The sequence below is a fragment of the Choloepus didactylus genome, chromosome X (genome assembly GCF_015220235.1).
Source record: "Choloepus didactylus isolate mChoDid1 chromosome X, mChoDid1.pri, whole genome shotgun sequence".
NCBI lineage: Eukaryota > Metazoa > Chordata > Mammalia > Pilosa > Megalonychidae > Choloepus > Choloepus didactylus.
The window spans coordinates 161,188,496-161,215,907 of record NC_051334.1 but is presented as its reverse complement, the minus strand read 5'-3'; the positions used below and the strand labels follow the sequence as shown (position 1 = coordinate 161,215,907).

Below are 27,412 nucleotides of genomic sequence, written 5' to 3'. Positions count from 1 at the left end.
TAAAACCTGGAAAAAGATAAGGATGCCCTTTGCCATCACTGTCATTCAACGTGGTACTGGAAGTTCTAGCTAGAGTAATTAGGCAAGGAAAACAAATAAAGGCATCCAAGTTGGAAAGGAAGAAGCAAAACTTTCACTATTTGTAGATAACATTATGGTATATAAAGTCCCTAAAAATCTACATGGAAGCTACCAGAGTTAATAAATGAACTCAGCAAAGTGATGGAATAGATCAACATGCAATAGATAGTAGTGTTGGTATACACAGCAATAAATATTCTGAAGAGGAAATTAACAAAAATTCCACTTACAATGTCAACCAAAAACATCACGTATCTGGGAACAAATTTAACCAAGGATGTGAGGGGACTTATATGTGGAAAACTACAAAACACTGCTAAAAGAAATCAAAGAAGACCTAAATAAATGGAAGAACATTGCATGCTCTTGGATTGGAAAACTAAATATTGTCAGGATTCCAATTCTACCAAAAGTGGTTTACAGATTCAATGCAATGCCAATTGAAATGCCAACGGCCTTCTTTGCAGAAATGGAAAAGACAAACATCAAATTTGTTTGAAGAGAAAGGGGCCACAGATAGCCAACCACATCTTGAAAAAGAAGAACAAAGTTGGAGTACTCACACTACCTGACTTTAAAACTTATTACAAAGCAACAGTGATCATAACAACATGGTACTGGCACAAGCATAGATCTATAGACCAATGGAATTTAATTGAGAATTCAGAATGAGACCCTCATGTCTATGTCCAAGTGATACTTAACAACTCTGCCAAGTCCACTCAATTGGGAAAGAATAGTTTCTACAACAAATGGTGTGGGGGAAAACTGGGTATCTATATACAAAAGAATGAAGAGGGAACCCATCTCACAATATGCAAAAATTAACTCAAAATGGATCAAAGGCCTAAATATAAGAATCAAGACTATAAAACTCCTAGAAGAAGATATAGGGAAGCACTGTCAAGATCTTGTGTTAGGCAATGGTTTCTTAGATGTTATACCCAAAGCACAAGCAACAAAATAAAAATTAGATAAATAGGACCTCAACAAAATTAAAAACTTTTGTGCAAAGACATTATCATGAAAGTGAAAAGAAAACCTACTCAATGGGATAAAATATTTTGAAACCATATATCCAAAAATGGTTTACTATCCAGAATATATAAAGAAATCCTAAAACTCAACAATAAAAAAAGAAACAACCCAATTAAAAAATGAGCAAAAACTTGAATAGACATTTCTCCAAAGAGATATACAAATGGCCAAAAGCAAATGAAAAGATGCTCAACATCATTAGCTATTAAGGAAAAGCAAATCCAAACCCCAATAAGGTACCATTTCACATCCACTAGAATAGCTACTATTAAAAAAGAAACAGAGAATTACAAGTATTTGGAAAGGATGTGCAGAAATAGGAGGACTTATTCATTGCTGGTGGGAAAGTAAAATGGTGTAGACATTGTGGAAATCAGTAAAATTAGGATCCTTAGAAAGTTAGGTATAGAATTACCATATGACCTGACAATCCCAGTTTTAGGTATATACCCAAAAGAATTGAAAGCAGGGACTGGAACAGATATTTGTACAACAATGTTCATGGTGGAATTATTCACAATTGCCAAAAGATGGAACAACCCAGGTGTCCATCAACTGAGGAATAGATAAACAAAATGTACTACACACACACACACACACACACACACACACACACACACATACATATATATATATATATATATACATATATATATATATATAATGAAATAATATTCAGCCATAAAAAGGAATGAAGTCCTGATATATGGGACAACATGGATGAATGTTGAAGACATCATGTTGAGTGAAATAAGCCTGACAGGTATGATCACTAACATGAAATAATTAGAATAAGCAAACTCATAGAGTCATCATCTAGAATATAGGTTTAACCAGGGGCCATAGTGGGGTTAGGGAATGGGGAGATAATCTGTAACTGGTACAGAAATTCTGTTTGGAGTGATGGAAAGCATTTGGTAATGGATGGTGTTGATGGTAACACAACATTGTGAATATAATTAATGGTACTGAGTTATATATTTAAATATTGTTAAAAGGAGAAATTTTAGATTGTATATATGTTATCAGAATAAAAATTTTAAAATTCAGCAGTCTTCTTTACATTAATTTAAAAGATAATCATCAAATTTATTTGGAAATGTAAGGGGCCCTGAATAGAAAAAATCTTTTTTTAAAAGAACAACAAAATTGGGAGATTCACATTTCCTGATTTTAAAATTTGTTACAAAGCTACAGTGATCAAAACAGCATGGTACTGTCATGAGGACAGATACATAGACCAGTGGAATTGAGTTCAGAGTTCAGAAAAAACCTTATTTCCATGGTCAAATGATTTTTTTAACAGAGTGCCAAGACCAGTCAATTGGGAAAAAAATAGGATCTTTAATACAAAGTGCTTGGAAACTGGATATCCAAATGGAAAAGAGAAAGGGTGGCCCCTACCTCACTCAATAAACAAAAATCAACACAAGATGGAACAAAGAGCTAAACATAAGAACTGTAAGTATAAAATACCTAGGAAAGAAAACATACGGAATCATCTTCAGAACACTGTGACACACAATGGATTCTTAGACTACACACAAAAAAAACATGAAAAAAAAAAACAGATAAATGGGATTTCATCAATATTAAAAACCTCTGTCTGGAAGAACTAGAAAAAGAAGAGCAAACTAATCACCAAGTGAGAAAGAAGGAAATAGCCAAGACTAGAGGGGAGATAAAACAAGGAGACTAAAAAAAAGCAAATAGAACAAATCCAAAATTTGTTTCCTTGAAGAGATAACAAAGTTGACAAACCATTAGCTAGACTGACAGAGACAAAAATAGAAAGAATGCAAATAACTAAAATCAGAAATGAAAGGGGAGGCATTACTGTCACCCCACAAAATTAAAAAAAAATAATTATCAAAGGATACCATGACAACAAATTACATAACTTCAATGAAATGGACAATCGGGAAAAGCACACAAACTACCTACACTGGCTCAGGAAGAAATAGAAAATCTCAACAAATCAATAACAAGTGAAGAGATTGAATCAGTAACTTAAAATCTCTTGGCAAAAGAAAGCCAAGAACCAGATGGCTTCACTGGCAAATTTTACCAAACATTCTAAGAAGAATTAACACACTGGTTGTAATTGAATTCCTCTAAAAAATTCAAGAGGAGGGAACACTTCCTAAATCATTCTATGAGGCCACCTTCACCCTTACACTAAAGCTAGATAAAGATACCTAAAGCAAATAAAATTGCAAACTAACATTCTACATAAATACAGATATATGTCATGATTAAATGGGATTATCCCAGGAAAGCCAGGGTGGTTCAACATAAGAAAATCATTTAATATATACACCAAATTAGTAAAATGAAGGATTACAAAACCACATGATGATCTCAATTGATGCAAAAAAGGCATTTGACGAATTCCAGTATCCCTTCTTTTGGAGCCCTTCCCCAAGGCACTTTGGAGCCAGGCTGTGCACCCTTCATGGGTCCCTGCTCCTGCTATGGCTGGAAAGATTCACTTGGGAAAGTTCTCTCTGGGGTGACCTTCTCCCAGAATTTGCCCTACAGGAAAAAGCAGCTTTAAACACTGAAGAAGCTCAAGAGAAGAAAGAGGCCCAGAAAGATAGGGAAAACCCTGCACACTGCATTTGCCTCAGGCAGACCTACATGATAGGAGGGCTGAAGCTCAAGGAGATCTCTGCCATATCACCAGCTGGTTACAAAGCCAAGACACAGACATCCTAGGGAGTAAATCCCAGAGTTAGCATTTTAAAATATTAAAATGTACAGTGTGCAACAGAGTACAAGACAAAGAAACCAGAAATGATGGCCCATCCAAAGGAAGAGGATAAAAATACAGAAAACAACAGTGAAGATGAGAATGTGGACATACCAAACAAAACTCTTTTAAAAAACTATCTCGAGGATCTAAGATGGTGGCAAAGAGAGGAGTGGAAGCTAGTTAGTCCCCCTGGAACAACTAATGAACAACCAGGAACAACTAGTAAATAAATCTGGAATAACTGTGAGGGGACAAATGTGACCATCCACTCATCATACACCAACCTGAATTGGGAGGAATGCCCGAGAACACAGCATAAAATCTGTGAGTAAAAACTGCTGATACAAGCTGGTAGACCCCTCCCCCCACAGCCCAAACTACAAAGCCTTGTGGTGCTAGAGAGAAGAGCTCACCCAGCAAATGAATATAGCTCACCTGAGCTCCAAATGGGGTTTTAATTAGATTGTGAACTGCTCACTATGACCTATGAATCCCCAACAAGCAGACAGAGTCTTTGGGTGATGACTCAGTGGAGAAACCCTCAGCCATTTTCAGTTCCCAGCACTCTGACCCAGATAAGGGTGGAGATAGCACAGGCAGAGAGAGACCACTGAAATGCTAATGTCTTCCCCCTAGGGGGTCTAACTTCTCTAAGAGGAAAGGGTTGGGGCTCAGCTCTACTACCTGCCTTCCATTCAGAACCAGACCCCAAAGCCTGGGGGAAAACAGCCACGGGCCACACCTCCTTATACCAGTCTGGAATTACAGGCTGACAGGTGCGACCTGCTGGGCAGAAAAGCACAGTTGCCTGAGGCATCACAGGGTGTACCGATTTTCCAAGACATCCTCAGGGAAACCAGATACTGAATATTTCTTCCTTCTGGGACCTGAGCCTATTCTGGTCTGGGAAAACCTGACTGGGGTAACCAAAGAAGCCATGCCTAGACAACAGAAAACTACAACCTACATTAAGAAAAATGAAGTTACGGCCCAGTCAAAGGAATAAACGTACACTTCAACTGAGATACAGGAATTGAAACAACCAATAATAAGTCAATTCAAAAAGTTTAGGGAAGATATGGTAAAAGAGCTGAACTGTATAATGAAAACACCAGATGTACATAAGGTAGAAATTGAATGTTTGGAGAACCAACAGGCAGAATCTATGGAAATGAAAGGCACAATACAAGAGATGAAAGACACACTAGAAACATACAACAGCAGATTTCAAGAGTCAGAAGAAAACACTCAGGAACTGGAGAACAAGGCACCTGAAAGCCTACAAACAAAAGAACAGATAGGAAAAAGAATGGAAAAATATGAGCAACATCTCTGGGAAATTAAGGACAAAATGAAAAGCAAGAATGTACCTGTCATTGGTGTCCCAGAAGGATAAGAGAAGGGAAAGGGGGCAGAAGCAATATTAGAGGAAATAGTCAATGAAAATTTCCCATCTCTTAAGAAAGACATAAAATTACAGATCCAAGAAGCGCAGCATACCCCAAACAGAATAGATCTGAATAGGCCTATGCCAAGAAACTTAATAATCAGATTATCAAATGTAAAAAAATAAAGAGAGAATCCTGAAAGCAGCAAGAGAAAAGCTATTCATCACATACAAAGGAAGCTTGATAAGAAAATATGTGGATTTCTCAATAGAAATCATGGAGGCCAGAAGGGAATGGGCTGATATATTTAATATAATTGAAATAGAAAAACCACCAACCAAGGATCCTATATCTGGCAAAACTGTCCTTCAAATATGCAGGAGAGCTTAAAATAGTCTCTGAAAAACAGAAAAATGAAAGAGTTTGTGAACAAGATACCTGCTCTAAGGAAGCACTGCAGACAGAAAGGAAAAGACAGGGGTGAAAGGTTTGGAAAACAATTTTAGGAGATAGTAGCACAGCAATGTCAGTACACTGAACAAAGATGACTGTGAATATGGTTGAAAGAGGAAGGCTGGGACCATGTGGGACAACAGAAGGAAAGAGGCAAGATAAAAAGGGGAACTGTGTAATTCAGGGAAACCTAGGGTGCTCAACAATTGTAATAAAAGGTACAAATATGTTTTTACATGAGGTAGAACAAATGAATGTCAACATTGCAAGGTGATAAAAATAGGGTGGGATTGGGGGCGAAATACAACCAATGCAAACTAGGGATTATAGTTAACAGAAACATTGTATTATGCCTCCTTTAATATAAAAAAAGCAATCTACCAAAGGTAAATGCATATGTGAGGGTGGGGAATAGGGGAAGGATATGGGACTCTGGCATGGGAGATGTTGTCTGACTCTTTATTCTACTTTAGGTTAATGCTATCTTTCCTTTTGTCACTTTCTAGCTATCAAGTTTTGTGTGTGTGTTTTGTTTGTTTTATCTCTTTCTATTTTCTTTTTCTTTTGCTTCTCTACCTTCTTTGACTCTCCTTCCTGCCTTGTGGAAGAAATGTAGATGCCCTTATACAGATAGTGGTGAAGGTGGTGAACACATAAATATGTGACCATACAGAGAACCATCGAGTGTTTACTTAGGATGGAATGTATGGGGTGTGAACAAAACCATCTTAAAAAAATGGTTTGATGATGAAATCTTGAGGGCAATATACTGAATGAAATAAGCCAGACACATAAGGACAAATATTGCAGGGTCTCATTGATAGGAACTAATTATAATATGCAAACTCATAGACATGAAATATAAGCTACCAGGATATAGAATGAGGCTAAAGAATGGGGAGTGGTTGCTTATTATGAGCACAATGTTCAACTAGGGTGAACTTAAATGTTTGGAAACGGACAGGGGAAATGGTAGCATGTTGTGAGGATAACTAACTACTTAAAGATGTGTGAAGGTGGTGGAAAGGGTAAGCTTAGAGTCACATATGTCATCAGAAGGAAAGTTGGAGGTTAAAAATGGGAATGTATAAAACAGTGAATTTTGTGGTGGACAATGTCCATGATTAACTGTACAAATATTAGAAATCTCTCTCATGAACTAGAACAAATGAATGACACTATATCTAGAAGTCAGTAATAGAGAGGAATATAGGAAAAAAATATACACCTATTGCAAAGTATATACTACAGTTAGTAGTATTTTAAGATTCTTTCATCAACAATAACAAATTTACTATACCAAAACTATGAATCATGGTTAGGGGTATGGGAGGATCTGAGTTTCCTTTGTTTTGTTTTGTTTTGTTTTGTTTTGTCTTTATTTCATTTCTGGAGTAGTGAAAATGTTCTAAAAATTGAAACAAAAATTAATTGTGTTGATGGATGCACAGCTGTATGGTGGTGCTGTGGGCAATTGACTGTACATGTTAGATCTTTAGAAAGTTTTATGGTATGTGAACAATCTCAATAAAAAATATATATTAATAAAAAAACTAAAAAAAAATATCTGAAAACATGCTCAAGAAGATGAAGGAAAGTACAGAGAAAGAACTAAATGATGTCAGGAAAACAATGAATGAGCAATATGAAAATCTAAATAAACAGATATAAATTTAAATAAAGAACCAAACAGAACTACTGCAGTTGAAGACCACAATAACTGATATGAAAAATGCCCAAGAGGATTTCAAGAGCAGATTGGTGCTGACAGAAGAAAGAATGGGTGAAGTTGATGACAAGACACTTGAAATGAGACAGGCTGAGGAGCAGAGAGAAAAAAGGAATGCTAAAGGCAAAAAATAGCCTAAGATAGCTATGGGACATCATCAGGTGCACCAATAAATGCATTACTGGAGTTCCAGAAGAAGAGAGAAAGAAGCAGAAGTAATAGTCACAGAAATAATGAGAGTGGACTACCAAAACTCAGCAAAACACATAAATATGTATATTCAAGAAGCTCAGAGTCCCAATTAGATTAAGTAACGATTTCTCATCAGAAACCATGGGGGCAAGAAGGCAGTGGGTTGAAATACTTAAAGTGCTAAAGGAAAACAACCGCCAGCCAAGAATTGTACATCTGGCAAAACTTGCTTTCAAAAATGAGGATATTTAGACATTCTCAGACAAATAAAAGCTGAGGGACTTCATCACCATTAATCTGGTCCTAAAAGCAATGTTTTCCCATCAGCAGCTAAGCATTCTCAAGTCTCTGCTGTCTTTAAAAGAAATCCCCACTCAATCTTAATGTGACCCTCTAGCTGTTATCTGATCTTTCCTTTTCCAAGCTTACCGGAAGCATAATATGTATTTAGTCTCCACTACCTCATTGACCAATATTCCAGTTATATATTGCTGTATAACAAACAACTCCAAATCTTGGGACTTAAAACAATATCATTTTATTATACTCATGACTGTGTGGTTGAGGTACGTGGGCAAGGTTCACTGGACAAGAACTTCTGATCCACGTGGCATCAACTGGTGTCACTGACTGGTTTCCAGCTGGTAGCAAGACTGGTCCAAAACAGTTTGAAAGGAAAGGACACCAGACAGTGGTTCAAAGCAGCATAAAAAGAAATAAAGATCTGCAATAAATGTAACCATTTTGTTAATTATAAATGCCAGTATTATTCTTTGGAATGTAACTCCACGTCTTACTTTGTACAGCTGCTAAAATGCAAATGCATAAAAAGTAATGATAAATCTAGGTTTTTTGAAATACAATGTATAAAGATATGTGGTAACAGGTACAAAAAAATGATGGGGTGACAAGAGGGTATAGGAGAAGTATATATGCATACTATTGAAGTTGAGTTGATACCAAACAAAATATGATTGTTATATATTTAGAATGTTCAGTTTTAACCCCATGGTAACCACAAGTAAAACAGATGAAAATTTATCCAGATAGAAAAAAGAAGGCACACAATATGATACAACACAAAAAAGGAACTAAGTATAAAAGTAGGTATTAAGACAACTTGAAAGGTGAAATCACTGCCCTCCCCCCTACATGGGATCAGACAGCCGGGGGAGTGAATCTCCCTGGCAACGTAGAATATGACTCCCGGGGAGGAATGTAGACCCGGCATTGTGGGATGGAGAACATCTTCTTGACCACAAGGGAGATGTGAAAGGAAATGAAATAAGCTTCAGTGGCAGAGAGATTCCAAAAGGAGCCAAGAGGTCACTCTGGTGGGCACTCTTATGCACAATTTAGACAACCCTTTTTAGGTTCTAAAGAATTAGGGTAGCTGGTGGTGGATACCTGAAACTATCAAACTACAACCCAGAGCCCGTGAATCTCGAGGACAGTTGTATAAAAATGTGGCTTATGAGGGGGGACAGTGGGATTGGGGGGGCCATGGGGATCACACTCCCCATTGTCTAGTTTGTGGATGGATGAGTGGAAAGGTGGGGGAAGGAAACAAACAAACAGACAAGGGCGCCCAGTGTTCTTTTTTACTTTAGTTGCTCTTTTTCACTTTAATTATTATTCTTGTTATTTTTGTGTGTGTGCTAATGAAGGTGTCAGGGATTGATGTTGGTGATGAATGTACAACTATGTAATGGTACTGTGAACAATCAAATGTACGATTTGTTTTGTATGACTGCATGGTATGTGAATATATCTCAATAAAATGAACATTTAAAAAAAAGTAGGCATTAGGGAAGTGAGTGAATAAAAAAGTATGACTTACAAAGGCTAAATAATAAAGTGGCAGAACAAAGTCCTGTATTATCAGTAGTGATTTTAAATGTAAATGAATTAAACTCTCCAGAAAAAAGGCAGAGATTGACAGAAGGGATATAAAGCACGACCCAACTATATGCTGCCTACAAGAGGCTTAATTTAAATTCAAAGACACAAGTAGTTGAGGGTGAAAGAATGGAAAACAATATACCATGCAAGTAGTAACAAAAAAGGAACTGGGGAGGGAACTTAAGATGGCGGCTAGGTGAGACAGGACAAAAAAAATCTCTGTGAAAAATACAAGAAAAAAACCAGAAGGAGACCCAGGGTACCAGTTTCAGCAATGCACCACTTGGATGAGGCCTCCTAGCACCACAGGGGCCATGTACTTGGTGTAACCAGGAATGTGCGTTCCGAAACGAGTGAGTAAGCCGGCTGGAAGACCCGCAGCTGTGCTGCAGTGTGGGGAAGCCAGGGGTTGGCGGCTGGAGACAAACTGTTTCTTTAAAAAAAAGGGGGGGGGGGACCAGAAGTGGCTGCAGCTGCGATAGTAGGAACCACACAGTAAAACACAGCAAGAGGGGGCTGGGCCAGCCTCTTGGTGTCTGGCCTGGAAGATAGCCCGCTGCAGATACCCTTGGGTCCAGGGAAACAGAGGGGAGAGCCAGAAGCAGAAAGAAATCCCGTGGCTAGCAGCTGGTCCCCCGGAGGGCTGGATAAACTCCTGCCCAGAGCCGTGCCCACAGCCCAGAGCCCTGCCACTTGTCCCGGAGCTGGGAAGGCGGAACTGTGCGAGGAGGGTGGTGGGGAGATGCCCCGTTCGGCCATTTTTGCATCAGGCTGAGAGCACCGCTGCACGGCAGGGCGGCCCAGGGCGGCCCTTGAGAGACGGTGCACAGTTGTGACGTAGCACAGCCCTCCCTCAGCAGAGGTCCTGGAAGATCACAGCTGAGAAAGAGGGCCCGCTCGGAAAACCCAGGGATGCTGCGCCAAGTCCGGTGGTTTGTGGTCAGCAAGAGAGAGGGTCTGGGGCGGATTTGAAATGAAGGCTTAGACTCTTGTGATGGCCTTGAATCTCTAGGAACACCTGGGGGGATTGAATAGTAAAACTGCCCTGCCTCCCTGGCCACCCTGACACACGCCCCACATTCAAGGTGGACGGCTCTAGCAACATACCCAAACTGAGTTCTCCAACTGAACCCACAAGAATCATTTCCCCAAAAACCGCAGGGACAAGGTTGGGGAAAGCTGACTTGAGGGGTATAGGTGACTCACAGACGCCACCTGCTGGTTACCTAGAGAAAGTATACACCACCAACCTGTGTTTCTGAAAAATTAGATTGGCATTTGATTTTTTTTTTTTTTAACAACTCGAAAGAACCCTATCAAGCAAAGCAAATGCCAAGAGGCCAAAAACAACAGAATATCTCAATGCATATAAAACCAGACGATATGGAGAACCCAAGTCCAAACACCCATATCAAAATATCAGAAGACACCCAGTTCTTGGCTCAATTAATCAAAGAACTACAATCAAGGAATGAAAACGTGGCAAAGGATTTAAAGGACATCAAGAAGACCATGGCCCAGGATATAAGTGACATAGAGAAGACCCTAGAAGGGCATAAAGAAGACATTGCAAGAGTAAATAAAAAAATAGATCTTATGGAAATAAAAGTAACTGGCCAACTGTGTTGGCCAAATTAAAAAGATTCTGGATATTCACAATACAAGATTAGAGAAAGTTGAACAAAGACTAAAAGTCCTAGAAGTCCACAGAACAAAAAATGAAAAAACAAAAGAAAGAATGCAGAAAAAAATCGAAAAAATCAAAATGGATCTCAGGGATACAATAGATAAAATAAAACGTCCAAACTTAAGACTCATTGGTATCCCAGAAGGGGAGGAGAAGGGTAAAGGTCTAGAAAGAGTATTCAAAGAAATTGTTGGGGAAAAATTCCCCAATCTTCTACACAATATAAATACACAAAGCATAAATGCCCAGCGAACTCCAATACAATAAATCCAAATAAACCCACCCCAAGACATATTCTGATCAGACTGTCAAATACTGAAGAGAAGGAGCAAGTTCTGAAAGCAGCAAGAGAAAAGCAATTCACCACATACAAAGGAAACAACATAAGACTAAGTAGTGACTACTCAGTGGCCACCGTGGAGGCAAGAAGGCAGTGGCATGACATATTTAAAATTCTGAGAGAGAAAAATTTCCAACCAAGAATACTTTATCCAGCAAAACTCTCCTTCAAATTTGAGGGAGAGCTTAAATTTTTCACAGACAAACAAATGCTGAGAGAGTTTGCTAATAAAAGGCTTGCCCTACTCCAGATACTAAAGAGAGCCCTACCAACAGAGAAACAAAGAAAGTAGAAAGAGATATAGAGAATTTTAACAGACATATATAGAACCTTACATCCCAAATCACCAGGACACTCATTTTTCTCTAGGGATCACGGATCTTTCTCCAGAAGGGACCATAGGCTGGTACATAAAACAAGCCTCAATAAATTTAAGAAGAAAAAAGAAAATTGAATATATTCAAAGCACATACTCCAACCACAATGGAATACAAATAGAAGTCAATAATTTTTTGAATTTTAACTCCACTATTTACTTCCTACATGATATAAAATACACAAACTCTAAGGACAAATCAGTGGTTTGGAACTCAACATAAAATATGTAATTTTTGACAAGAACTATACAAAGGTGGGGGAATGGAGGAGTATAGGAATATAGTCTATGTGTCCTATAGAAGTTAAGCTGGTATCAAAGAGAAATGGGGAAGGGGCAATGGGGAGTTAAGAAATGAGTGTAAGGTTGCTGTTTGAGGTGAAGGGAAATTTCTAGCAATGGAGAGTGGGAAGGTGATAGCATTACAACATTCTAAATGTGTTTACTCCCACTAATGAAAGGCTAGGGAGGGGGTGGAATGGGAAGATTTAGGCTGTATATATGTTTCCACAACTGAAAAAAAAAAGTCAGTCTAACTAGATGACAATTGAATACTAAGGATGAACTTGGATGGGACAGGAGGATAGAGAACAGGTGGCTCAAAGGGACACAGTTGAAACATAAGGAAAAGGAAATATAGAATGTAAGCTTTGTATCATTGTTGAATCTCTTGTACTTCTTAGCTGCACTTAATGGGATTGCATAAAAGAATGTTCTTCTTCATGGGAAGTGTATACTTGAATTATAGTGTATGTTCAAGGATGTGTGCAGCTAGCTCTCATATGTTCAGAAGACAGAGCAATAGATGAGGGATGATAGATAGGGAGAGAGGGAGGGAGAGAGGAAGGGAGGGAAAGAAATAGCAGTGGGACAACATGTTAAAGTTTGTGGATCGGGGGGTATCGGGGGGTATCAGGGGGGTCAGGGAATGCTGGAGTTCTGTGTATGGGGTTTGTATGGTTTTTGCAACTGTTCCTATAACTTTTAATTTATTCCAAAATAAAATGTTAAAAAAAAAAAAAACAGGCAAAAGCCGTATTAGTAGGGGTCTCTGGTATATGCAACCCTTGTAAGATAAAAGGAATTTTAATAATAAAGATTTTCCTGAAAAAAAAAAAAAGGAGCTGGGGTGGCTATACTAATATTGGATAAAATAGACTTTAAACCAAAAAAATTTACAAGGGACAAAGATGGGCATTAAATACTGATAAAAATAATACAAATGGAAGATACAACAATTATAAATAAATATGCACCTAACAGCAGAGCTCCAAAATACATGAAGCAAATACCGACAGATTTGAAGGGAGAAATTGATGGTTCTACATTAATAGTTGGAGACTATAACACACCACTGTCAATAATGGATAGAACATCTAGTCAGAATATCGATAATGAAGTACAAGATTTGAATGATACACTATACCAACTAGACCTAACAGACATATATGGAGCACTGCACTCAATGAAAACAGCATAAACATTCTTCGAGTGTGCATGGATAATTCTCCAGGATAGACCATATGCTGGGTCACAAAACAAGACCAAATAAATTAAAAAATATTGAAATCATGCAATGTATATTCTCCAACCACAACAGAATGAAGCTCAAAATCAATAACAGAGAAAGAAATGGAAAATTCACAAGCAAGTGGAAATTAAACAATATACTCTTTTTCAGTTTTTTTTTAATTGTGGAATATAACATATATACATAAAAGTGATAACTTTCCAAGTGCAATTTAACAAGTAGTTAGCAAATTTCAAAGAATGTTATGGGTTACAGTTTCATAGTTTCAGTTAAGAAATGTTTTGTTATTCTTTAAAAAAGGAAAGCCTAAACATCTCTGAGCTATTATTTCAGTTATGGGGAAAAAAGTGGTAGGGAAAGAAGGAAAAATATAAAAATATTAACTGGTGGGACTGTGGGTGATATTCTCTGCTCTATATTTTCTGATTTGGGAAATAATTTTTATAAGGAGTATTCAGTATTTTCATAATGGGAAAAAATATAAGAAACAATTTCCTTATTCAATCTTGATTGTGTTATTTCTTGCAGTAGGCATGTATTGCACTTATAATTTCAAAGAATTTTTTAAAATAAATAAATCTACTATATTATAAAACAAAAACTCATGTTTCTGTTCCTGTCATCTACACCACTGTCTCCCTGACTTGGTGAGGAGCCAGTCCATGTTCTCAGTGCAGATGCCAAGTCCCAGTTCCGGAGGGAGCAAAGTAATCCCTATGCTCATGCTGGGTTCATGTATGTACCAGTCTGTCTGATATCAGACACACTGAATCAGTACAATATCTCTGGCTTGCCATTCCAGAAATTGACATGTACACAGAAACAGCTTGTGGGACAGCTAAATCAGTATAATAAACAAACCACACCAACCTGGGGCAAAGGGTCACTTGGGGAGAAGAGGGGGCTTTTGTATTTGTGTAAATGGGGAAATTACTAAGGCAACAAGTGCACATTCAGGGCATACCCTTGTATGCTCAAAAAGATTGGACAGTAATCCTATAGTTTCATCTGAAGCTGTTCTTCAGGTTCATTGTTTTTTCTAGCAAGTGATATGCCAGGGATTTCCCTGAACACCAGTAACTAACAAAAAAAAAAAAAAACAAACAAAAACCACTTTTCATAGTCTTTATATTTTCACTCTGTGTTAGCTGGTGCTCTCCTTCATAGATAGCTTAGCTATGTTAATGATGACTTAATTAAAATAAAACAGAATTTATAGGCAACTTGAAAAATAAAAAACAATTTATTAGCTGTATTAGCAAATATAGTTCTCAAATATTTTATCTTAGAATTTCTAAAGCAAGTGACAATTGATATCCATAACATCTATGAAAATGGCATTGCTACCATATATTTATAGTTGCTGAAAATGAGGGGAAAATATTTATTCCATTTGCTTAGAGATTAAATTTAAAAAGAATCTAGAATTACCGAGACTATAAATTTACTGGCTAAGTTACATGTATAAACTGAAAGAAAATGACAGAGTTGTTCCAGTACTTCATCTTTCATAATCTGGTACTAATGAGATTTTTAAGAGAAGCAGAAACTGTTCCAGAATAGAAATCAGGCCAAAGAGATTTGTTAAAGGAATCATTAAGAGTATAGAAAAGAGATCTATCATTCAAATTATAGAAGGAAATTTCACCCACATCATATTCCAGAAAAATACCAATTTTATTGGACCTTATTGGCAGAAACTGGATTCTCTTAGGACCCAATGCAACAATGCCACTCTCATTATAATGTCCAATTAACCAGAATCCACCCTGAACTAATGACTGTTTCTGCTAGTTCCTAGGAAAACAGTCTTACCAAACCCCCAATGTCCATTTAGGCTTGTTTCCCACTTCTACCTCCTGGTAATGCCTACCAAAAATTAAATCTCTTAGAGCACTGGATAGCAGGACAGAGATAACATCTCCTTGGGTTATAATGAAGATTTTGTTTTGTCATTCCATATTGCACAATTTTTCTATCCTCAGACACAATAAGCTGAGGCTATGTTGTTTCAACATCTAAAATCACACCTACTTTAAATCCTTTAATAATTCTGTCTAAACCAGAATACTGTGGAGGAAGACTCAATCCATGTTCCTTTAATCTGAATGAAAAGGGTCCAGTATTTTAGGTTTTTACATATTTGTGGAGGATAGTCTTAATATTCATCAGTAATTCCAGTCCTGAATGTAGACATTTTCCCTCTATCTCCCTCAATAGATGTTTAATGTAGAAATGCGATCTGAGGATTTTATTAGGTTTTCATTGTTTCATTGAGTTTTGTTAAAATTTCCATCTCTTCATCTTGTATCTAAGAATAATCTTTTGATTATTCTGTAGAAATAACCTAAGTCATTCAAATTCAGAATTTATTTCTTCTCTCCTACTGTCTACCTTCTTTTTTAGCTCCACTGATTTCCTGGCTTGCATAGTTATCACTTTTTCAACTCATTCCATATTATTCATCAATGGCCCAATGCTATATTCTAGAAGTTTTCTGTGAGAGAGGGTAGCTTTCTTAATTAGGTGTGTGGTGTTTAGTGGAGAAACTGAACTGTGTACATAAAACCTCTAGGTCCTTCCCACAGAAAAGAGTCAGAAACTCACTGACTCTCACACACAGCAATTTCCTCCTGCTTCTTCCTTTCGCTTCTTCTGATCTGGAGTAGCTTAGCAATTTCAGTCAAATTACCTAGCAGGGTGTTGCTCCTGAAATTCTTCTCTGGACAGGAAAAACAATACACAGTGCAGGGGAAAGTATCTTCCAGGACTTATTGATGCAAGGGCAACAGAAATTGTGCCCTCATTTGATGGTCACTGAGTCTTTCAAGAAATCCAGATGGATGGGGCAGCTAGGCTTCTCTTGGAGGTTGTCCAGACCTGTCGCAAACTAATGAACCATGAACAAAGGCTGCCTCCCTAGAGCTATGCACCAGTTTGGATACATTATGTCCCCGCCCCCCCCCAAGCCATATTCTTTAATGCAATCTTGTGGGGGCATATTTATTAATCTTTCTGATTAGGGAGTGATGTCTTGATTGAATGTTTCCATGAAGATTTGAACTCACCCATTCAGGGTAGGTCTTGATTAGTTTACTGGAGTCCTTTAAAGAGAGTTCACACAGAGAGCAGAGAGATGAAAACACCCCGGGACATGCCAAGCCAAGAGACCCAGATGTTTGCTGACGCTTTTAGATGCTAGTCCAGAATTTTCTCCAGAGAAGCTGAGAGAGGACAAAATGCCCCTGAAGCAGCTGAGAGAGACTTTTGGAGAGATGCTTGGGAGCTGATGCTGAGAGATGCTTAGAGATGCTTGGAGTTGCAGACAGAAGGTTTGGATATGTTAAGATACGGATGCAGAGGAACTGAGAGAGGAGCTGAAACACAACCCTGGATCAGCAGATGCCAGCCACATGCCTTCCCAGCTGACAGAGGTGTTCCAGACACGATCAGCCATTCTTCAGTGAGGGTATCTTCTTGTTGATGCCTTAGTTTGGACACTTTTCTGGCCTCAGGACTATAAATTTGTAACCAGATAAACTCCCTTTATAAAAGCCTATCTATTTCTGGTATTTTGCGCAACAGCAGCATTAGTGAACCAAAACAAGCTAAGACCCAGTAAGAAGTGAATATCCTCCCAAGATCTCACAGACTGACCAGACCTAGGTTTTAGTTTCAGTTAGCCCTTAGCTTCAGAAGTAGCTGCCAAGAAGGATCCACAGATTGCAGCCCTATAACCGATTAGACCATCTGAAATTAAGTTTGACTTTCTTCTTCAAGAAATAGTCAGAGGTCCAAACAATAAATCCTTTACAATGTAGAGATCTACAGAATTGCACCTTAACTAATGATGGGACAAACTGATGGTCTGGAGCAGCTGGCTCACGGCCTCAGTCCCACACCTCAGCAAAAACATACTCTTAAACAATCAATAGGTTAAAGAGGAAATGAGAGGCAAAATAAGGTAATATCTTGAGGCAAACAAAAATGAAAATACAACATACCAAAACTCATGGGAACATAGTGAACACAGTGCTGAGATGGAAATTTATATAGCTAAATGCTTACATTAAAAAAAAGGAAGACTTCAAATCAGAGACCTAACCTCAAAACTAGAAGAAATTGTAAAAGAAGAGCAAACCAAACCCAAAGTGACCAGAAAGAAGGAAATAACAAAGATTAGAGCAGATATAAATGAAATAGAAAACAAAAAAAAGAGTATCAACAAAACCAAAAGTTGGTTCTTTGAAAAGATCAATAAAATTGACAACCCTTTAACTAGACTGACAAATTAAAAAGAGAGAGACAATACAAATAACAAATATCAGAAATGAAAAACAGGACATTACAACTGACTCAGGTAAGATAAAAACACTAAAAGAGGATACTAGGAACAACATATGCCAATAAATTAGATAAACTAGATGAAATGGACAAATTCTTAGAAACACACAAACTACCTAAATTGACTCAGGAAGAAATAAAAGATCACAACAAACCAATTACTAATAAGGAGATTGAATCATTCATCAAAAATCTCCCAAAAGAGAAAAGCCCAGGACCAGATGGCTTCACAGGGGAATTCTACCCAACATAGCAAGAAGACTTAAACCCCACTGTGCTCAAACATTTCCAAAAATTTGAAGAGAAAACACTCCTTAACTCATTCTACATAGGCTAACATCACCCTCCTATGAAAGCCAGATAAAGATCCCACAAGAAAAGAAAACTGCAGAACAATATATCTTATAGATATAGATGCAAAAATCCTCAACAAAATAATAGCAAACCAAATCCAACAGTATATTAAAAGAATTATATGCCATTATCAAGTGGGATTTATCCCTCATATGCACTGTTGATTCACCATAAAATCAATTAATGTAATACACCACATCAACAGAATGAAGGAAAAAAACACACACAATCATCTCAATAGATGCAGAAAAGACATTTGACAAAATACAGCACCCTTTATTGATAAAAATATTTAGAACCCTAGGAATGGAAGGAACTTCCTCAACATTATTAAGGGCATATAGGAAAAGCTCACAGCTGACACCCTACATATTGATGAAAGACTGAAAGCTTTCTTTCTGAGATAAGGAAAAAGCCAAGGATGCCAACTTTCACCACTGTTCTTCAACATTGTTCTGGAAGTTCTTACCAGAGCAATTAGGTCAGAAAAAATAAATAAAAGGCATCTAAATTGAAAGGAAGAAATAAAACTTCCCCTATTTGCAGATGATATGACCCTCCACATAGAAAGTTCTGAAAAATCCACAATAAAGCTCCTAGAGCTAATAAATAAATTCAGCAAAGTGGTGACATATAAGAAAGACACCTAAAAATCAGCAGCGTTTCTATACACAAGCAACTAACTATTAGAAAAAGAAATCTTAAATTCCATTTACATTAGCAACTAAAAAATCAAATATCTAGGAACAAATCTAACCAAGGATGTAAAGGACTTACACTGCTAAAAGAAATTAAGGAAGACCTAAAAAATAGAAAGATATTTGACATTCATGGGTTAAAAGACTAAATATCATTAAGATGTCAATACTACCCAAAGCAATTTATAGATTCAATGCAATCCCAATCAAAATTCCAACAATCTTCTTTGCAGAAGTGGAAAAGCCAATCATCAAATTTATATTGAAGGGTAAGGGCCCAAATAGATAGAGTCACCTTGAAAAAGAAGAATGAAGTTGGGAGACTCATACTTCCTCATCTTAAAACTTATTACAAAGCCACAGTAATCAAAATAGAATGGTACTGGTACAAAGACAAATATATAGACCAATGGAATCAAATTGAGAGCTCAGAAATCAACCCTCACATTTATAGCCAACTGATTTTTGATATGGGGCAAAGGCCACTCCATTGTGAAAAAAAATGTCTCTTGAACAAATTGTGCTGGAAAAACTGGATCTCCATTTGCAAAAAGAAGGAGGAGGAGGAAGAGGAGGAGGAGAAGAAGAAGAATAAGGAGAAGAAGAAGAAGGACCCCTACCTCACACTCTCACACCATACACAAAAATCAACTCAAAACTGATCAAAGTCCTTAATATAAGAGCTAGAATTATCAAATTCCTAGAAGAAAACTTCAGGAAGTATCTTTGGACCTTGTGTTAGGCAATAGCTTTTTAGACTTTACATTCAAAGCACAAGCAACAAAAGAAAAAATTGATAAATGGGACCTCATCAAAAGTAAGAAACTTTTGTGCCTCCAAGGACTTTATCATGAAAGTAAAATAACCTACACAATGGGAAAAAATATTTGGAAACTACATATTCAATAAAGGATTAATATCCAGAATATATAAAGAAATCCTTCAATTTGACAACAAAAAGACAAACAACCCAATTTAAAAATCAGCAAAAGACATGAAAAGACATCTCTCCAAAGAAGATATACAAATGGCCAAAAGCACATGAAAAGATGCTCAACATCATTGACCATCAGTGAAATGCAAATCAAAACTATGAGATACCATTTCATACCCACTCGAATGGCTACTATTTTTAAAAAACAGAAAATTGCAAATGTTGGAGAGGATGCAGAAAATATAAACACTGATTGCTGGTGGCAATGTAAAATGGTACAGCCACTATGGAAGACAGTTGAGTGCTTCCTCAGAAAGCTAAGTATAGAACAATCATATGATCCAGCAATCCTGCTACTAAGTGTATACCCAAAAGAATTGAAAGCAGGGACTCGAACAGATATTTTCACACCAATGTTCATAGCAGCATTATTCACAACTGCCAAAAGATGGAAGCAACCCATGTGTCCATCACCCAATGAATCGATTTAAAAAATGTGGTATATACATATAATAGAATATTATTCAGCCATTAAAATGAATGAAATCCTGATAGGAAATGGGAAGTTAAGGCTTAAAATGTACAGCGTTCTTATTTGGAATTCTGGAAAGGTTTAGGTAATGGATGGTGGTGACAGTAGCACAACATTGTGAATGCAATTAACAGCATTGAAATAAATATATGAATCTGATTAAAAGGAGAAGTGTTAGATAGTATATATGGTAACAATAAAATTTTTGAAAATATCCATGGAACTACAGTATACAAAACAGGGAACCCTAAATTAAACTATGGACTTTAATTAATACTACAATTATTAGAATGTGCTATCATCAAGTTTAACAAATATGCCACAACAATGCAAAATATTTGTGGTAGGGTGGTTTATGGGAATCCTATATTTTATGCATTTTATGTAAACCCACAACTTTTCTAGCAAAAAAATTAAAAATTTAAAAAAAATTAAAAAGGAATGAAGTACTGATATATTCTACAACATGGATGAACCTTGAAATCATTAAATTAAGTGAAAAAAGCCAGAGATAAAAGTCCATATATTTTATGATTCCACTACTTACTCAGCAATGAAAATGAAAGAAGTACTTTATTACCTTTCTATTGCTGCATAACAAATTACCACAAACTTGGCTTAAAACAATACCCAATTATTTTCTTACTGTTCTGTAGGTAAGAAGTCTGGGCATGGCATAGCTGAGTTTTCCACTCAGGTTCTTGTCAAGGTGTTGCCTGGGGTGAGTCTTCATCTGTAGGCTCTGGGGAAGAACTGGCTTCCGACTTTGTTCAGGTTGTTGTCTGAACTCAGTTTCTTGCTGGCTGTGAGCTGGGAATCACTTTCAGCTCCTAAAGGCTGCTGTCAGGTACTTGCTTTTCTTGCGGGAGCTTTCCTGAGCTGATAGAGGATACCTGGCATTCCCTGCCTTGAAGCCATCTTCACAACATGGCGGTTTACCTCTTAAAAGCAAGCAAAATTTCTCTTGCCTCTCATCTCTCTTACTTTGAACCTCCCTGCCAAGAAGAATACATGCCCTTTAACGGGTCCACCTGATCAGACCAGGCTATCCCAGGATGATCTCCTTGTCTTAAAGTCAATTGATTTTGGAACTTAATACATTTCCAAAATACCTTCAGAGCAGCACCCAGATTAGTACCTGATTGAATAACTTGGAGAAGCTGTGTGGCTACCAGGTGGCCAGAATCTAAGACCCATCTTAGAATTCTGCCTACCACAAATACTGATACATTTAACAAAATGGATAGATCTGAAAACATTATGCAGAGTAAAAGAAGCTAGTCAAGCAATACAGAATGACTTCAGATATATGAAATTCTAGAAAAGGCAAGAATAATTGATAGTGACAGAAAGTAGATCAGTGGTTGATTGTGCCTTGGAATGCAACATTTTATTGATTGCATATGGGCACAGGGTACTTTCTGAGTTGATGGAAATTTACTACATGTTGATTGCAGTACTGGTTACACAGGTGTTTGCATTCATCAAAATTCAAATTACAATTTAAAGGGGTTATTTTATTGCATGCAAATTATACATCAATACAATTAATTTTTTAAGTGAAGGCAAAAGAAAGATTTTTAGAAGGACAATAGATAAATCAATTAAACATCATAAGACCTGAGCTATAAGTATGGTAAAGCAATGTCCTTTTGTCTGAAGAAAATTATAATAGATTAAAATTTGGATGCATTCAAAGGAATGAACTGTATCAGAAATAGTAAATATGTGCGTAAATATAAAAAGACTTTTTTTATTTTGTTGGTTGTTCATATCAAAATTAATAACAATATATCACTGGATATCTAACATATGTAAATATCAAATGCATGACAACAATAGCACAAAATATGTGAAGGAGGAAACAGCAACATACTTGTTTCCTACATTATACATGTGATACCGTGTTATTTCAGAGTAGACTGTGATAAGTTAAGGATGCATATTTGAAACCCTAGAGCTACCACTAAGAAAAATACAGAGATATATGTAATAAGATGAATGAAGATAAAATAGAATTCTAAAACAAAAAAAAACATCTATTCAAAAGAAGTCAAGAAAAGGAAACAAAAATGAACAAAGAACATATGAAGCAATCAGGAGAAAAATAGCAGGATGGTAAGAATTAAACCAACCAAGTAAATAAATTTGTTATACGTAGATCATCTAAACATTTCAATTAAAGGCTGATATTTTCAGACTGGATTTTAAGACTCAACTATATGCAATCTAAAAGAAATAAATTTTAAACATAAAGACACAGATAGATTAAAATTTCAAGGAGAAAAACATATAACATGCATTCACCTACTACATAAAAAGTTGGAGTGGAATATCAAAGTGGAGTTCAGGAAGAGAAAGGTTACCAGAGACAAAGAAGGAATTTCATAATGATCAAAGTGTCAATGCATCAAGAAGACATAGAAATGCTACATGTGCCTGTGCCTACATACAGAGCTTCAAGTTATATTAAGCAAAAATAGGAAAAACTGAAAGGAGTTATAGAGGAATGCACAAATATATTTGGAGATGTCAACAATCCTGTGTCTGTATTAATAGACAAGTGGACATAAATTAATTAAGGGTATAGAATATTTGAGCAACATTAACAATCAACTAACCCTAATTGATATTTATAGAAACACTGCACACATCAACTGCAGAATACACATTCTTTTCAAGTAGATATGGAAAATCCACTAAAATTGACCATATGCTAGGCCATTAATCATGTCTCAATAAATTTAGAACTGAAATTATACAGAACATGTTTTCTGACCACAATATAATTAATTTAAAATAAATAGAAAAGATGTTTGTCAAAACCCAAACATCAGGAAATTAAACAACACACTTTTGAGTAACTCGTAATTCAAAGAAATCACAAGGAAAATGAGAAATTATTGCAAACAGTATGCAAATGTAAACATAGCATGTCAAAATTTGTATGATGTGGCTAAAGCAGTGCTTGGAAAGAAAGTTATAACTTTAAATGCTTATATTTCAAAAGAGGAAAGGGGCATAGAAAACTTTTTCAGAGTTGAAGGGGTTTCAATGTTATCAACCTGCCAGCAAGCATCTGTGTAGTCTTCTCAAAGAATAGTACCATATCAGAATGGTAGCAATGGTTCATAGTGCTGGATAATTGGACCTTCTGAAGTGGCAGCAGCTAAATAAGTCTTACCATGTTGTAGGGTCCATACATGGCTTTGATCCCTGCCACCATGGCTACAACCATTCATGAGCCCATTGTTCCAGCATTAGGGTGGCCAATTACAGAGACTGACTGATGTCAACTGGCCAATGTTTTCTGTCTACTCTGTTGTTTAGTTCCTCTTCTGTAATAAATATTTTTGACAGTCATTAACACATGATATAAAGAACTTCACATTTTGTGCCCACTTCATGATACATCCACATGCACTTCCCCAGATCCTTTCGTCCCTGATTAAATTTGTGCCTCTGGAAAATGTGTTTTAACAAGGTCTCCAACATACTGGTCACTTTTTGCTCATTTCAACCTGATTTCTTAGATATTATAAGGCCAGTGTAATGTTTGTGGAATCTCTAGATGGTCATGCCCTGGTGCAGGGTTGTAAATGTATATTGTTGTCTGCCCCTGTCCCTTACCTATTGAGGATGACCACAACTGAGTTTCTTGTTGGTGCTGGCAACCCTCCCTCAACAGTGCAATTCTTTCTGCTTTGGTCAGTCGAATATCCTTACAGCATCCTAAAGAACACAACCGTTTGATAACTTTCGCATGCCTCATAATATACCCGCACTAGCCTTTTAATCCCTTTTTCACCATATGCCACAACAGTTCAGGTCCTTTTACCTCACTTATTGTGGGCCACTTCTTTCTTCAAGCTCCCAAGAGCTAACCTAATAGTATGTTATCACTGTATCACAGAAATTTATTTTAAATATTTAAAAAATTTCCATTATCCTATTTTATTTTCCATCTTATACCTTAATCCCTCAATCTCAGAATCCAGTCCCATACATTCTTTCCTAGCTCCTGCCAGTAGTATTGGCTAGGTACTATAACTCCTTTGGGTTATAGTTCTTTTCCTACCTTAGCAGACCCAGCACCTCCCTGGCTGGGTTATATTGTGATTTAATTCTAGTTATTGATCTAGTAGTCAGGAAAGGAGGTGAGAGTACATCCTGAGAAGGGGTCACAGGTTGCTTTTCCTTTGTCCTCAAGGACCAGTCCTTAACAAGGAGGAGTGGGTCACTTCTGCAGACAGAGTTCAAAGGAATCTTGAGATTAATGACTTTTTTATGTATATAAAGCCTAATGTCCCCCTTCTAAATCTCAGGATTTCACTCCTTCTGAATCAGGGCCCTAACCTTGGCAGAGCAAACTTAGCAGGACTGAGAATTCAGCCTTCTCTACTCATCTTCCCTTATAATTAAGCTCTAGTCCTGACCTTCAGATTTTTTGGTCCTCAGGCTGAATGAGAGGAGAATCTCTTTAAATACTGCTAACAGGTTCTCTGGCTTGCACATTTAGCTTTCAACTGGTGTTCCATCATCTTCAGCCTTTCAATATCTTTCTCCAATGCATCCATGACCATCTAATAGCCATCCAATTTCCTAGTCTTCATACTTAATATTACAACCATACCTCTCAAACACAGAAGACTTTGTACCTACCAGTACAATCTTTTGCATTGATATTCCATTTCAGTTCACCAGTGGTGAAAGTTTTAATGTACGCATGGGAGAGGCTATGAGTGTTCCACCTACCATCATTGATGAGCTCTTTGTCAGAAAGCCAGCAAGAATCTAACTGAAAATCCCATTTAGTGCTGTTTCCCAGGACCACTCCTAGAACTAACTTCCACGAGATGGATTCCCAGGAAACACATTATGAAAAGGTGATTTGCATGAATGAATTTTATTGGGAGGTGCTCTTGGCAATACTTGTGAGGGAGTGAGAGCAGCAGGACTGGGCATAGAGAAAAGTAGAACTGTGATGCAGTCACAACAAAGGATCCAGCCATTACCATGGGGAGCTCTAGTGTGATGGACCTGCAAAGCTGACCCATATTGACACAAGAGGGCTTGGGCATTATACTCCTACGTCAACCAGATAATGAATAGAGGCTTCCTCTGGGCAGGAAATCATATTGGAAGAGGCAGTTCACCTGGGCTGAAGGCAGTTTTTGAGGGGGGATTCAGCTGTGAGTTGTCAGGATCCAATACTACTAGCAGCTGGGATAATAAGCACCTCAGTTCTGAGAGGAAAGAAGGGGTTTATGGGTAGCATACACAGTATCCACTACAGCGCATATGTGTTAATGTAACAACCTGCTTCATTCCTTCATCAACTCCCTTCTACCCCACTTTAACTCATGTCCATCCCTCTAGCATCATCCCTTGTTCTAATTCCTTGCTTATCACTGAGATCTGTGGGTCACAGAAAACAGAGTTCTCACCATCTCCATTTTCTATCAGTCCAAATTCCCTTCTGAGTTGGGTCTTTGCCCCCAGTAGGTGGAACTACCCCTAGTCCCCAAACTCCATCCCTGATTTCTTTTTTTATGCCACTCCATTTATTAAAATGAGTAAATTTATAGCTTTATTTGCATACAGAAAAGTGTACAAGAGAAAATAAGTACGCATGAAACAGCTGTGTGGCTAAACATCACTTTCAAAAATGCAACTCCAGTTGCCTCCAGTTTAGCACATTCAATATTTAGACATTTAAAATGCTATGTCCAGTCTATGTTTATAATGACTAAGTAGAAAGCCAGATGGAAAATAATGTCATATGTTCAGCTCTTACCATTAGACATATAACCACAGGAATTTAGCTTGAACTATTTTGAGCTAATCAATAGAGGTTCATGAGGTCACCGTCTTGTTTGGACCCTAGCAGTAACATTCTTCTTCCACCTAAAAGTAACATTACGTGTGTCTGATTAACACCCACAAGAACACGAGTATTAAGGGCTAAGAGACCACATTTAAAAACCAATATTAAAAAATAATCATTTTGGCAAAAACACACTCTTTAGAACTGTGCTAACAATAGAACTGAAAATGAACTAGGAAAGTTTCCACACTTATGAGGGGAAAAATATTGTAGATATTAGATTTTAAGTGACAACAACAAATACTTGTATCATTTTTCACTTGTCTTCCCACTACCTACAAGACTGTGGCTTCAAGAAAGTTTTCCAGTTACTTGATAAAGGGCTAGTATGACCCCAAATAAGCACCTATGTTTGGCATGATCACATTTAGCTTTGTGATAGGTTGCTCTTCAGAATACAGTCCTTTATTGATGGGTTGACTTCAGTTTCTCATCAACATTAACTGCTTTTCTAGATCTTCAGCTCAAGAGGATGAACTTCAATTCCATAGGAAGAATAAAGGTTGTGTCCATTTGCAATTCTAATTAATGAAACAGTGGAGAGGCTCCAGACAGGTTTTTCCCCCTAAAACACTGTTGCATGTGAAAAGCAAATAATGCTGTAGGAACCCAGGAGCAAAGCTGACTGAAAAGAGAAACAGAGGGTAAAGGAGAGAACGGTCACCTGCTTTTCCCTCATTTGTAATAGCTAGCAAGAAATTGGGAAAAAGATCCTCTTGCCTTATGGAGAAAACTGAGCTTTGGAAGAGAAGCCACATCTATTAATTCCAAAGTGCCTAAGGAGAAATTAGACTTACTTCAGTCTTACTTTAAAAATTCTCTGTGATGGTCTGAAGCAAGATTTAAGAGGTGTTCTGTTCTACTACAATCTTTAGGTGTTATACCCTAAAACAGAACCCCAAACAACTTTGAACGGTAAAGATTTGAAAATTTATTCAAAACAGTATGATCTGAGGGCTTTGTAATGGCTGCATCTCCCAATCAGAGGGTACATGATAGAGTGTTCTAGAAGGTTCTAGGGTCACAATAGGCAAGGGCTCAAGTATGGAAACTACTGCATTTACATTTAAGCTAGAGAGTTTAGCTTCTGAGTTTATTTAAATCCATAGAATCAATTTAGCTTTAACCTAGACAGAAGGTGAAAGACATTTTTCAGGTCCAAGACTCAGCAAGGAATAAGGCAACAGGTAA

At 37.2% G+C, this 27,412-nt stretch overlaps 1 pseudogene; it reads right to left on the bottom strand.

The window, feature by feature from the left end:
* Positions 1 to 14,980: 14,980 nt before the first annotated feature.
* LOC119522429 lies at positions 14,981 to 23,560 on the bottom strand (annotated as a pseudogene).
* Between the last annotated feature and the right edge of the window lie 3,852 nt (positions 23,561 to 27,412).